This window comes from Podarcis bocagei, assembly GCF_964188305.1.
Source record: "Podarcis bocagei genome assembly, chromosome: W".
Taxonomy (NCBI): Eukaryota; Metazoa; Chordata; class Lepidosauria; order Squamata; family Lacertidae; genus Podarcis; species Podarcis bocagei.
Genome location: NC_138131.1, coordinates 43,306,940 through 43,322,259, shown reverse-complemented (window position 1 = coordinate 43,322,259; position 15,320 = coordinate 43,306,940). Strand labels below are relative to the sequence as shown.

General features: G+C 43.6%; 1 pseudogene across 1 annotated transcript in view; it reads right to left on the bottom strand.

The window, feature by feature from the left end:
• The window catches only part of LOC308578087 (protein CIMAP1C-like), a 76,762-nt pseudogene that overhangs the window by 29,018 nt on the left and 32,424 nt on the right, over positions 1 to 15,320 (bottom strand). The window lies entirely within an intron of this gene.

Below are 15,320 nucleotides of genomic sequence, written 5' to 3'. Positions count from 1 at the left end.
TGTGTCACCAGTGCTCTGGGGAATGAAAGTAAATGAATGAATGCAAGTCCAACCTGCAATAAAATGTTGCACCATGGAGTGTTGCAGCTCAGGGTTCCAGCTACTCCGTTCTACCCCACCCCAAACAGTATTCAATTTCCACTAAGTATGCTAAGTTCACATTGGGCTATTTGGGGAGGGGGGAGTGTTCTCCTCTGAGGGATCTTATCCTATCCTATCCTATCCTATCCTATCTTCAAACCTTGCCGTTTTCTCCAGGCTTGCTGAGCCCTCCGTCTTGCACAGATGGTGCTGTTTTGGCCACATAAGGACCATAAGTGCTAAAAGAATGGAGATTGCTGCTTGTTTATGTGATTTAACGGCATGTACCTAGGCCAGGGTAGCCAACATCCCAAGAACTTGTTGGACTCCAACTCCCATCAGCCCCAGTCACCATGGGATGATGGGAGTTTTAGTCCAACAACAGACAGAGAAGAGCCCCTTTGCAGCCCCTGCACTGTAAGGGCTAAGGGAATGAGGGTGAATCCAGAGGTCTGTGTGCCTTTGTTTATTTAAACCAGGAATGGGAGGCTCAGCCCAGGAGCCACATGCCACCAACCAGACCTCTCTCTCTCTGACCATTAGCACTCTCTCCAGGTCACAAGCCTCCCTGCCCCTGCTTTGTGCCCTCTTCAAGTGCTTTTGCCTGGCTGGAATGTGAGATCAAAGCCTCTTGCTTTCCTGAATGAAGATGGGGGCAGGGGTAGGTATAGAAACTTGGAGGGTATGTGGAGCTGGATTATAGCCTAATGCACAAAGAGTCCCTCCTGTTGCTCCACCCAGTTTTTGTATCTAACCCCATTCAACACTGGTACATGGCCCTCAGATGGTTATCAAATATGGCCCTTGCACTAAAAAAAAAAGCTTATCGACCCCTGATTTTACTGCCCCCCCCCAGCCTGCCTTTCAACAACAAGGTCCCCAAGGCAGCTCAGAACAATTTAAAATGAACAACATGGAATGAAATTGCAACCATAAAATATAATTGCAAGCAGCTCAAGCAACAGTACCACGATCCCAAACAGCAGAAGGAAAACAATAGAAATGCTTAATAGCAAAATAGCCATGTAGAAAACACACCAAAAGAAACATGCAAGGGGAACCAGCAGGCAGGAGTTGGGGAAATAGTTTCATGTGTGTTGATAGCATTAAGCAAAGCCCCAATAAACAGTGCTTAGTTTAACTATGGAACTCCCTCCCACAGGAGGCAGTGCTGACCACCAACATGGATGGCTTTTAAAGAGGACTGGATAAATTCACAGAGGAGGATAAAGCTATCAATGACAACTAGTCAGGACAACAGTGGAATTTGCTGCCAAGGAGTGTGGTGGAGTCTCCTTCTTTGGAGGTCTTTAAGCAGAGGCTTGACAACCATATGTCAGGAGTGCTCTGATGGTGTTTCCTGCTTGGCAGGGGGTTGGACTCGATGGCCCTTGTGGTCTCTTCCAACTCTATGATTCTATGATTCTATGACTACGTCCTGCTTCTGAATACCAGCTGCTGGAAACATGGGAGGAGAGTGCTTGGATCCTGCTTGCAGGTTTCCCACAGGCATCTGGTTGGTCACTGTGAGAACAGAATGCTGAACTAGATGCCCTTTGGCCAGATCCAACAGATTCTTATGTTCTTACGTTCTTATTTGTTCGCAGCAAAGCACACTCACCATTGATGTGTGGAATTTGCTGCCACAAGACTTGTTGAACCTAGGATAACTCAGTTGGTGCAGCATGGGACTCTTAATCTCAGGGTCATGGGTTCGAGCACCATGTTGGGTAAAAGATTCTTGCATGGCAGGGGGTTGGACTAGATGACACTCATGGGCCTTCCCAACTCTACAGTTCTGTGATTCAATGATGGACGAAAGGCTAGATAGGGATCTCCATCCTTTTCAGTAACATGCATTTGGGGACCCATTTCTTCATCATTGACCATATATTTGCATGGTGGAAGTATTGGTGGAAGTCCTGACCCACCAGCTGAAGACCTAGATGGCATTGAAGGGGGAGTATTTATTTAGCTAGTTGTTTTCTTACATTTATATCCTGCTTATTTTTGGCATGAGTAAGCTGTCGCCTGCCCTTTTCCAGGTACCAAAATACTGATTCCAGACATTCCAAGCATAAGTCTGACCCTTCCCCCCGGAGAACCACAACTGTGTCCACCCTAATCCCAGAGCCCTTCAGGACAGAGGAGCAGAATGAAGGGAGCACCACCTCCAGAGCATGAGACCAGGCCTGATCCCTCACCCTGAGCACTTTGGAGGGGGTGGGGAATAAAACTTAAATACAGGGCACAAAAACAATGCCTTTTGTCATCTCCTTGTAGTGGCATGGTCTGTGGGGCAGCATTTGGAGAATACAAACAATTTCTTCTGTGTCTTTCTAATTCTCTGGAGTTTCTAAGAGAGGTGGCAACTGGCCTTTGCATTGCTATGCTCCCTAACCCTAATCATGCTAATACACAGCAAACAAAGGTCTTAGGATTTCAGTTACCAATCAAAGTAGCAATTGGTTGTGTCAGTCACCCATACCGCTGATGCTGCTTCTCTGGATGGAATGGAAATCTGGATGTAGATTTCAATAAGGAGTGGGGATGTTACTCAGCTTTCCAATTCCTCCTCTACCCCTTCCTTTTTGGAACATAAACAATGCCTCATGTCGCAATTCGCTCCCAGGTTGCCCAGGCGATGCTGATGCAAGTGTGGAACCAGACTTGTTTATTTCCATATTACCATGGTTCTGGCAGAATACTCTCCCTCTCCCTCCCTCCCTCCCTCCCTCCCTCTCTCTCTCTCTCTCTCTCTCTCTCTCTCTCTCTCTCTCTCTCTCTCTCTCTCTCTCTCTTTGTGTGCTGCTAATACAAGTCCTCCTTCCTTGCAAGTTACCAGCCCGGGGGGGGGGGGAGAGCCACAAGCCCAAAATACCACATTTTGTTTCATAAGACCCATGGGCATAGCTAAGGGGGGCGGGGACAGAGGGCAGCTGCTCCCTATCAAATAAAACAATAGAAATACTTAACTGACCAATCATGTCATTTCTGCCCCGCTAACAAAAGTCCTTGCTATGCCCATGCTAAGACCATGTTCCCCATTCCTTTGCCTTCATATGATATAGTATTCATTGATTTTTTTGGTTCCATTTTTTCGTTTTATTTGCAGCATTTGTATTCTAACCTTTCCCCATTCCCAGGAGCTCAGAGAGGGGTGTTTGCACAGGCTGCCTGGGCAACAATGACCACATCCCAGTTAAAATGAAACAAAAAGTCCAGAAAGCATAAAAAAATGAACCTCAAAGCAAAAGAGAATGTTTCTCAATATGAACAGAGGGATGGAGAGGAAATTCAGTTCCCTTAACATGAAACTGACCCAATTCACCCTTCCTTAAACAAGAGGCACACTGAAACGCAGCTTTCTTTTGAAATTTGCACTTCTTGGAATTTTGTCACATGGTTCTCCAACAAAAAACAATGTGGACATACTGTCAGGGAACTGACATCGGAGCAGAGGGGAGAGGCGAGGCTCCTGGACTCTGCAGGAGAGCGGACAAGTAAGGGAAGAGAGAGAACGTCATCTGGGGAAGGAAGTCCAGGTGACACCAGGAAGAAGGGAGAGGCAGAGAGCAGCTCGGACGTGAGGCTCCGAGACTCTTCCAGTGAAGTCAGTGAGGAGGGTGGAGGACCACCACTCGGCACGCCCACTCTGCGCAGAAGGCTTCCGCGCAGAGAGGCGAGGCGAAGGTTGTCCGTTAAGGAATTCTTTTTTTAAAAAAAATAAAATATTTATTGCAATTTTTAAAATAACGAACAAACCACCAAACATATAAAATACCATCACCATACAGACAGAAAAAGTCAAAGCAAAGTTAAGAAATAAACAAAGAATAAAAGAAGAATACATATAAAACACAGTTGTTCAGAAGTCATATTTTCATAATCTTTGGACTTCCCCGCATCTCCCTTCCCTGCGTTCTCAGTCACATAGTTATAGACAGCAATTTATTACCTTATTTCAATTCTTATTTTGTAAATCTCGGATATTATGTCCCAACTTTTAAATAACTTTATCGTAAATTAAACTGCTTGATTTAAACATAATATTGCTTCAAATTTCATCATTTCCTTAAACCTCACTTATTCTCATATATTTTACAACAAAGTTTCTACTGCCGTGTTACTTTCAATCGTGCATTCTCCTAACATTCATACAGTTTGTAGTGTTTTTGTAAATAGTCTTTAAATTTTTTCCAATCCTCTTCCACCGTCTCTTCTCCCAGGTCCCGGATTCTGCCAGTCATTTCAGCCAGTTCCATGTAGTCTATCAGTTGCGTCTGCCATTCTTCCAGTGTGGGTAAATCTTGGGTCTTCCAGTGCTTTGCAATGAGTATTCTTGCTGCTGTTGTTGCATACATAAAAAAGGTTCTATCTTTCTTTAACACCCCTTGGCCGACAATGCCCAAAAGGAAGGCCTCTGGTTTCTTAAGGAAGGTATACTTAAATACCTTTTTTAACTCATTATAGATCATTTCCCAGAAAGCCTTTACTTCCGGTCGGCGCCAGCGTTAATGGCGGTCCTCTTTCCGAGCTCCGGAGGAGGACTGCTCCACGAGTTCGGGTCTGACCCGCTACGGCAAGTGGGGGACCCCTAAAATCACAGGCGCGGATGCCTGTGAACAAGGAGACTCGGTGGGCACCAGAAGCGCCCCCCTTTACTGCCTTTTTAAAGGCTCCGGAACGGCATCAGGAGAGCGCGGTGCTGAGAGTCGCTACCCAGCCCGCAGAGTGAAGCCGCGTCGCCATTGACGGAGAGCGCCGATTCCTTCCTGCAAATTGAATTCGGATTGAATGACTATCGGGAACTTTTAAATTTAAATTGGAAATTTGGCCGGAAATGGGGGAGGTTAAAATCAAGGAAGTCTGCCTTCCCCCGACTGCATGACAGATGAAGCAACGAAAAACAAAGAGCTGCATCTGAAGGGAAATAACAATAGGACTATTTAAGCCTGGCATTTGGATATAAATCTCCTCTCTAGCAGGCAGGGGCAGAGGGGAGGGAAAGTAACCTCATTAACCTGCATGATTTTTGAAAGAGAAAAACTTTCCGCTGCCTCAATCCCCTGAGACGGACTGTCAAAATAAGATACCAGGACAGTGAAAAGATTTTAGAAACTTGTTACAAGGCTACATAGTTGAGGACTTAACTGATACAAAGTTTTGGGGTTTTGCTGCTACAATATACCAGACTGGACTGTGTTGACAGAGAAACTACATAGAAAAAGTGTTGCAGCATTTATATTGAAGTTTCCTGGTTTCTTTGTTCTATATTCTTTGTTTCCTTCACTTGGACATTATGTTTTGCCCCCTCTAGAGGGCTGAGAAGTAACAGTTGCAGAATAACAGATTAAGACAGTGGGATTTTCCATTTGGAAATTGTTCCTGTGAGAACGTCCTTGGGACATGAGTGGCCCAGCAGAGGAGATAACTACGAGAGCTAAAGCAAAACAGCAGCAACAGCAACAGAAGAAAAGAGGCTCAATATCAAGTTTAACACCGACAGGTGCAGCTGGGCAGGAAAAAGTGACGGCTGTCTCCATGGAGTCAATGACACAGGCGTTACTCAAGATAAATCAATCCCTGGAAGCTTTGACACAGCAGAGTACAGAAAATTCACAAAAACTAACAGAATTAACAGCAAGGCTGGATTTGAATACGAAAAGTGTGATATCCAACACAGAATCTATAAATAAACTGATTGAAGAAAACTCGGCAACACGTAAAATCGCAGAGGATGCCAGAAAGATTGCTGAGGAGACACAGGAAAAATTAGAACCGTTTTCTAAAAAAGTGTATGAACATGATGCGGCCTTGTCTTTGATGGAATTACAGAGAAAGGAGAGAAATTTGAAATTAAGACTAATTCCTGAAAGTGAAGGAGACAGCCTTGTGGAGTTCCTTACACAAGAGTTTTCTGACTTTTGGCAGGAAGAATTGGAGGAAGAAGAATTTAAGATAATAACAGCATTTAGACTGGGCAGGAGACAAAACAGAAAGACTCCGAGGGATTGCCTGATTACTTTCAGATCCAAGGAAGAAAGAGACAAAATACTGAAACTACATTACCAAAAGGCCTTGGAAATTGGAAATTCTCATATACAGATTTTTAAGGACATCCCTAAATATATTTTGGAGGTGAGAACCTTCTATAAAGATCTGGTCTACCTGCTGAAAAAGAACAACATACTCTTCAGGTGGGAGTTTCCACAAGGACTGTCCTTTAACTACAAGGGAAAGAAGGTGAAAATAAAAACAATTCAAGACAAAGAGAAATTCTTGGAGAGAAACCACGAGGATCTGCAGAAGGGAACGGTAGACCCAATCTCAGAGCAAAAAAGAGTAGTGGACATTCTGAATCTATCATTTGGGCTTAAACCACCACCATCAGAGGAAGAGCAACAACTTGGAGCGGTAGGAGGAGTAAGTGACAAATAACAAGATGGCCCTGCAATTCCTTAGTTGGAATTGTAATGGGCTGAACATGCCCACGAAAAGACGCCAAGTTTTTCATATTTTGAAAAGAGAACAATTGGATTTGATCTGTTTACAAGAAACCCATGTGACCAGGGTACACAGAAAACTACTTATAAATAAAAGATTAGGACAAGAATTCATCTCATCGGACAAAGTTAAGAAAAGAGGAGTAGTGATTTATGCAAAAGAGAAATTGGCCCCAAAAATGATGTTTAAAGATGAACAAGGAAGATACCTGGCAGTGGAAATACAAGTACAAGGAGAAAAATTGTTAATAGTTGGAATCTATGCACCAAATGAAGGGAAGGCGGAATTCTTCAAGAAGTTGCATGAAACTCTGATGGATTATTTGGACTATAACGTAGTAATTATGGGAGATATGAATGGTGTGGTTTCTACAAATATGGACAAGGCACAAAGACTGACAATCTCCAAGGAAGGGAGACTTCCGAAGACCTTCTTTGAAATGACTGAAAATATGGAGTTAATAGGTATTTGGAGAACAAGGAACCCTCTCGAGAGAGAGAGGGAACTTTTTTCTCTCAAGCAATGATGACCTGGACCAGAATCGACCAAATTTGGATTACTAGTGGGATGGCTCCAAAGATTAAAAAAATAGAAATCTGCCCAAAGACTTGCTCCGACCATAACGCCGTGAAGATGGAGATGAAACTTACAACAACTGGTCAATTCAGATGGAGGATGAATGACACCCTGTTTCGAGACGAGGAGATCCACAGAAAGGCCCAAAAAACCTTAAAGGACTATTTTGAAATAAATTTAAAGGCCGATGTAGAAAAAAGAGTGATCTGGGACGCAAGCAAAGCTGTGATGCGAGGATTTTTGATTCAACAAAATTCAATAAAAAAGAGAAAGCAAAATGAGAAGAAGGAAAAGATTTTGGAAAAGATAAAAGAAGGAGAGAAAAGATTAAGATCAAAACCAAAGTCCCAGGAGATTTTGAGAGAGATCAAGCTATATCAAACACAATATATGGAATTGATGAATCAAGAGATTGAGTGGAAGATAAAGCAAATGAGACAAAAGACATTTGAATCGGCAGATAAATGTGGTAAACTTCTCGCCTGGCAATTGAAGAAGAGACAGAAACTAAATACAGTTACAAATCTAGAAGTGGATGGAAAGAATATATCCAAACCCAACGAGATTAGAAATTGTTTCCTGAGTTATTTTAAAAAGTTATATTCACAAGGATCACAGAATGAAGAGGACATAGATGAATTCCTTAAAAAATATGGATTACAAAAAATCTCTCATCAAAGTAAGGTGGATCTAAATCAGAGAATAACAGAACAAGAGATAGAGGGTGCCATTCAGAACATGCAATTGGGCAAATCTCCAGGACCAGATGGACTGACTTCCAGATACTACAAAGCTTTGAAGGAGTGGTTGGTGCAACCGCTAAAGGAAGTCTGTAATGAGATTTTAGAGGGGAAAAGGGCGCCAGAATCGTGGAAAGAAGCGTATATTACACTCATACCAAAGACAGAGACTGAAAAGACTCAACTTAAGAACTACCGCCCAATATCATTACTTAATGTGGATTACAAAATTTTTGCAGACATTTTGGCAAAAAGATTGAAAAGAGTGTTGATGGAGAAGATTCATAGGGACCAAGCAGGCTTTCTCCCAAAAAGGCATTTATCAGACAATGTGAGGAACATAATAGACATTTTGGAACTACTAGAGGTGAATATAAACACTAAAGCAGTTCTGATTTTTGTGGACGCGGAGAAAGCCTTTGACAATATCTCTTGGAGTTTTATGAAAAAGAATCTTCATGGGATGGGGGTAGGCCAAGGATTTGAGAATGGTATGGGTGCGATATATTCTGAACAAAAAGCTTGAGTGTAAAGTTGTTTAAAGTATCTCTGGAAGCACTTTCTAATCTCCACAGGATTCTGAATGTTTTTCCCTTCAATCTCTAAGTTGGTAACCGTATTTAGTTTTTGTCTCTTTTTCAGCTGCCATGCTAACAGCTTTCCACATTTATTTGCCGATTCAAATGATCTTTGTTTCATTAACTTGATTTTCCACTCCACTTCCTGATTTATCAATTTAGAGTATTGTACTTGGTAGAGTTTAGTTTCTCTCAGAATCTCCTTTGACTTCGGTTTCGATCTTAACTTTTTCTCGCATTCCCTAATTTTCTCCAAAATCTTTTCCTTTTTCTCGTTCTGTGCTCTTTTCTTTATGGTGTTCTGTTGTATCAGAAACCCCCTCATTACAGCTTTACTTGCGTCCCAGATTACTCTTTTTTCCACCGTGGTGTTCAAATTTATTTCAAAATAGTCCTTCAAAGCTTTTTGGGCCTTTTTGATAATCTCCTGATCTCTGAGCAGGGTGTCATTCATCTTCCATCTAAAGGAGCCGGTTGTAGTTAGTCTCATATCCATCTTTACTGCGTTATGGTCGGAGCAAGTCTTTGGGCAGATTTCCACTTTTCTGATCTTGGGTGCCAGACCTCTAGTTATCCAGATTTGGTCGATTCTTGTCCATGTCAGTTGGGCTTCAGAAAAGAATGTTCGTTCTCTTCCTAGGGTTTTTTTTGTCCTCCAGATATCAATCAAGTCCATATTGTCAGTCAGTTCAAAAAAAGTTTTAGGTAGTCTGCCATCTTTTGTCAAGCTTTGGCCATGTGACTTATCCATATTTGTAGACACCACCCCATTCATATCTCCCATCATAATGATGTTATTATAGTCCAGATAGTCCAGCATTGTCTCATGCAGCTTCTTATAAAATTCTGATTTCCCTTCGTTCGGTGCATAGATTCCCAGTATCAAGAACTTTTCACCCTGGGTTTGAATTTCGATTGCCAAAATTCTTCCTTGTTCATCTTTAAAAAGGAATTTTGGTGATAGGCTCTCCTTTGCATAAATCACCACTCCTCTCTTTTTGACTCGGTCTGATGAAATAAATTCTTGGCCTAATCTTTTGTTAATTAACACTTTTCTGTGGAGCCTAGTCACATGTGTTTCCTGTAGGCAAATAATGTCCAATTGTTCTTTCTTTAATATATGGAATATCCTTCTCCTTTTTTCCGGGGAATTTCCACCATTAATGTTCCAGCTAAGAAGTTGCAGAGACATCCTGGGCGAGTCTGTTATTCTGCAGAGGGTGGTGTTTCTTTCTTCTGTTCCTCAGATCCCAAAGGTGTAGGTGCAGGCGGTGGCGGTGACCAAGCCTCAGGCCCTGTAATCACTTTCTGAAGGTCTTCTCCGTAATCATGCAGGAACTTATCTTTATCCTCGGGTGTTTTAATTTTCACCTTCTTCCCTCTGAATGTGAAAGATAATCCTTGAGGAAATTCCCACCTGAAAAGGATTGAGTTACTTCTCAACAGTTTGGTTAGTTCTGTATAGGTGGTTCTTAGATCCAAAAGTTGTTTAGGGATATCTTTGTAAATTTCCGCTCTCCTTCCCTGGATTACAAGTGATTTTTCGTAATGTAAGCTTAGTATTTTATCCTTCTCTTCCTTAGATCTCAAAGTAATCAAACAGTCTCTGGGTCTGTCCTTCCTTGCTACTCTTCCAAGTCTGAAGGCACTAACGATTTTAAAGTCCTTGTCTTCCTCCAAGTTCCAAAACTTGGAAAGTTCTTTTGTCAAATATTCCGTTAAATTCCCTTGTTCCAGTTCTAAAATTGATCTCAGCCTCAGATTATTTTCCCGACTGCGTAATTCAATCATAGACAGGTAGGCCTGATGTTCACCAATCTGTTTAGTCAGTGGTTTAACCTCCTCCTTCACTGCTTCCACTTTCTGGTTAACTTCCTCAGCCAATTTACGATTCTCTGTGGTAGCTTTACGATTCTCTGTAGTAGCTTCAAAAAGCTTCCCAATTGATTGTGCATGTAAGGTCACTTGTTCAGTTAATTTATTTAGGCTGGCAGTATTTTGGTCAATCTTTGCCGATTGTACATCCACTTTTTTGTCCAATGTTTCCAACTTCTCCAAGATTTTGTCTAGTACTGATTCGTTTCCTCCAGCTGCCATGCCTTCTGATAAAGTCAGCTCAGTTTCTAATTCTTGTGTTCCCAAAACAGTAGGAACAGATGATCTGCGCAACTGGGAAGTTAATGTTGATTGAGTTAATTGTTTAGCTTTAGCTTTGGCCGATCTTGTTTTCCCAGTGCCACTCATTCCACTCCTGTCTGCGTACCAAGGTCAGATTTAGTATGCTCCCATGGGAATCCACAAGCCCAGAGAGTAAACAACAAGTTAAAGGAAGAAAAAAGAGAAAAAACAAGTCCCAACCAGTTGTAAATCCAAAATCCACCAGGGGGAGTTCAAACAAATCTTGAGGAGAACAAAGGAAATTTTTCCAATAGTTGTTCCAAAGCTTAAAAGCTTAAAAAAGTTTTGCCAAAATCCAACAGTATCCAACCACTCATAAATTTCAAGAAAGACCTTCCGCTCTTCTTTATAGCCAGCAGAGTGAGTCCTTATTTAAACAAAGTTTCAGGAAAAGTGCCAGATAATAGTGTTTCAAAGTAGCTAGTCCAGTAACACTCAAAAGTAACAGTTCAGAGTAGCAAAAATCAAGTCCGCAAACTGACAGCTCTAATAGTTTGGCAGTCAAGTACCTGGGTTTCTTTAAATAATTTTGTAAATCCACAGGGAGAGGAAAAACTAAGTTCAAAGCAAAGCAGAAAAAAAAGTTTAAATCCCTTAGTACCTATAGCGACAGTTCAGGTCATGCACGAAATTGAAACTTTTAAATTCCTCTTCAAAGGCTTCAGATCAAAGTAATTCTTATGCTGGAGGAAATTTAGGAGACACCCACTCACGGATTCTGCTAGCGACTGAGCAGCAGCGCAAAGGGCTGCTCAGTCAGGGAAAGACACAACCACACCTAAGCGGTTTGGAACGGCTGGAGATTTACACACAAGCAACCCCATTTCCCGTGACAGCAATCCGTGAGTCCTTTACGTTGCTTGTGTGCAAGAGGACCGGGGTACAGTCATGAGTCAAACCGGAGGAGCCGGCGCAGGAGAGGGGGCCAAAGGCGGACAGAGTCTGGAGGAGAGAAACCGAGACTTGGAGCAGCAACTGGCTCTACTAGCGGCGCGGCTGGATGAAAGGAGGACACATGACGCCCAGGGGAAGATTACCCCCATCGCAAGAAAGGTACAGGGACTTGTGCGGACTTTTGGGGGCAACCCCAGAGATTATAACGCTTTTAAGACTGAAGTGCAGTATGCGCTGGATCTGCAGCACGATGACTTTGCCGACGATGGGGGAAGAGTCGCTTTCGTGGTGGGGCACCTGCAGGGGAGGGCCAGAGATTGGGTCCGACCCTTAATGGCGGCGGAGAACGCGGCTTTGAAGGACCTGAGAAAGTTTTTTAGCGTGATGGATCACATGTTCGCGAGCGATGTTGAAGAGAGTGTGACTCGTAAAGAACTGATGGGGTGCAAACAAGGAAACCAGTCAGTGAGAGAGTACTGGTCGAGATTTGCTATGCTGATCCATAAACTTGGGTGGGATCTGAGTTCTCAACCAGTACAAATGTTATTTGAGGAGGGCTTATCCTCTTGGGTGAGAGACGAACTTTCCCGCTCACCCCGCCCGGAATCGATGGACCAGCTGACCAAGTTGGCGCTCGCTGTAGGAGTCCGACAAGAGACGCGCGCTCTGGAAAGGCGGGAAGGGAGAGCAGAGCGTTGGCATGACAACCGCATTCCAGACATGCCAGCGTCTACTGTGCCACCCGAGGAGCCAATGGAGATTGGAGAAGCGAGCGTGCGCGGGTTTTCAAACTCCAGCGAGGTGCGTAAGAAGGAGGGGAAAACCAGTAAGAGGTGTTTCCTATGCCAGCAGCCGGGACATTTTGCCAGAGTATGCCCTCAGAAGAAGGCGTGGCAAGGAATGGTGGGGGCAGTGGGGAGTGAGGAGGGAAAAAAAGAGGCGCCGGGAAACGGCCGTGCTTGGCTGCAGGAAGGAGGGCACAGCAGCCAGGCAAGCAACCAGTAGTAGTGCCCAAACCAGACCCCCCCCCCCCGAGCAGCCATCGCAATAGAGGTGGTGCTAGAACTCCCAAACGGACACCCCATCAAAGTGAAGGCGCTGCTGGATTCAGGCAGCTCTTGCAACTTCTTTAGCAAGGATTTTGCGCTAGAACACCAGCTACAGGTGGTGCCTCTAGAACATCCCCTGCAAGTAACCACGATATGTTGGTATTAAAGGGTTAAGAAGCTCTAATCAAGACGCTCTAGTCACTGAGCAGCTGGAGGTCGTTAGGCTTCCAGGAATGTGAGTTTGTATAAATAGTCAACTCACTCCTGTGTTTGCCCCCCTTCCCCCCTTCCTTTTCTTTGGAGTGTGTTTGCTGAAATGTGTGATTCTTCACCAGGGTTTTTTTTGTTTTGTGTAAATAAACCTTTTATTTGAGTTCCAAACCGCTTGCTCCAAGATTCCTTTATTGACAAGATGCTGACTCTCCAGCCCTTCTTGAGCCGCTGTGCGAAATGCTCTGCTGTAATGGGACATTGTGGCATCGGAAGCGCACTGGACATTTGATAAGCATTAAACTAATTAAAGTTTAATGGGACAGGTTATGGTTGTTTGTACATCAAGAAGGAGATAAGGAGTGCAGTTAAGAGTGATTTATGCAAGGACTGGAGCGAAGACAGAAGCGGTTGCCGACAACTAAAGCCTTCAAAGCAGCTTGAGTCCTGCAACGTGCCTAGGAAAAGTTTTAAAGAGGCACTGCGCAGTTTGTACTCGCTGGAAGACGTCTTATTCCTCGAGGAGCCACCTCAGCAGCTGGGAGACGGTCTACAGGTCTGTGAGTATCGTTCCTAAGCCCCAGGGAGGATGGCAGAGCCCCAGGAAAGTTTTACTGTCCCATTTACGCGACTCAATGGGAGAAATTGGCAAGATTGGAAGGCTAGAGTAAGGGTTTGGTTGCAAGCAAAAGAGTTGTGGAGTTGTACTGAAGCACCGCCTTTACAGGCAGCTGCAGACGCGTCTGCAGAAGACAAAGCAGCAGCGGCAGCTTCACAGAAACGCGACAGGAAAGCCCAAGGTCTACTAGTTTTGGCAGTGGGACCAGAGCAAATGCCTTATGTTTCTGAGTTAAAGAACACACATGAGGTCTGGACGGTTCTGCAGCGGTTAAATTCCAGAAACACTGTGGGGGCCAAGATCCATGCTACAAGATGTTTGTTTGATTTACGTCTCCAACCGGGAGTGTGTGTGAAAGAACATATTGCCAAAATGGTGTCGGCCTTCAATCAACTAAGACAGCTGGGCATTCCTTTCTCTATGGAGCAGCAGTCATACATTTTGTTGTCTTCTCTTGATAAAAGCTATGAGACTCTAGCTTTAACTTTGGAAGCTATGCCTTCAACTGAATTAACCCTTGAATACATTTCTTCTCGACTTGCTGATGAACAGGATAAAAGGCAAAGAGAAAGAGGTTTGTCTTCAAAGGGGAGTTATGCTGTGCCTAAGAGTGGGGATGCTGAGTTTGAGAACACAGTAAATGCTTTTGCAGCTAGACACTGTTTTCGCTGTGGTTCCTCTTCCCATTTAATCAGGAATTGTACACGTGAACCTGGTCAAGACAGCACCAAGGCCGTTACCCCTAGTTACCAGACAAGGAGTTCCAGGGGACGTCGAAGAAGAGGAGGAGGTCGTGGCTACTCCCACAGCACACAGCACATGGCTTCAGCAATGGCGTTGATGCAAGGGCGTGGCCAAGGCAGCAATCTACGCTGGTTGATCGACAGTGGTGCATCTCATCACCTGGTGGCGCCATCTAGTGTCCGTTTGCAGAATTGCAGACATTTGCAAACCCTTAAAGTTGTGACAATGGCAGATTCAACTAAACGTTCCTTAGAGACCGTAGGCACAGTGTTTTTGAAGTGTTTGCAAACAGAAATTGATGCCTACGTGCTAAAGGGAATGAAGGGGTGTATTTTGTCTGTGTCAGAACTTGATAGAAATGGGTTTAAAACTGTGTTTGAAAATGGGGTTTGCACTATTTCAAAGAATAACGTATCTCTTTTACAGGTGGAATGCAGAAATGGGTTATATTATTTTGAGACAAGTCCAGATGAAGTTGAGCAGGTTCATGCTGGTTGTGTGAACTCACCTACCCATAATTCTTGTGTTCATTTATGGCATCGCCGTTTGGGGCATATTAATTTTCAGTATGTTAAAAGACAACCTGAATTATCAGAAGGGTGCAGATTGAACAAATGTACTAAGTATTTGGATTGTACTGCATGCAAAAGGGCGAAGGTTCATAGATGCAGCTATCCCAGTTCAAATAGGAAATCTGACAAAGTATTCCAACTTGTGCATATGGACCTATGTGGCCCAATGCCTGTTGCTAGCATGGGAGGTTCGAGGTATGCACTGTGTCTCTCAGATGACAAAACAAAGGTTACATGGTTTTTTCCTCTCAAAACAAAAGCAGATGCTGCAGAAACAGTTAAAAATTGGGTTCATGCAGTAGAACTTGAATTCGGTACTAGAGTTCTTGCTTTTCAAACAGACAGAGGGTCAGAATTTACCGGGTCTGTGTTGCAGAATTTCTTTAAGAAAAAGGGAATTAAGCATCGTCTGTCTACACCTTATTCCCCCCAAGAGGGAGGTGTGGCCGAATGTAAAAACAGGGTTCTGCAAGAGTTGGCAAATTCTATGTTGTTTGATGCTAAACTTCCTCAAAGTTACTGGGCGGAAGCCTGGCAGACGGCTACTCATGTTCTGAACCGAGTATATAATT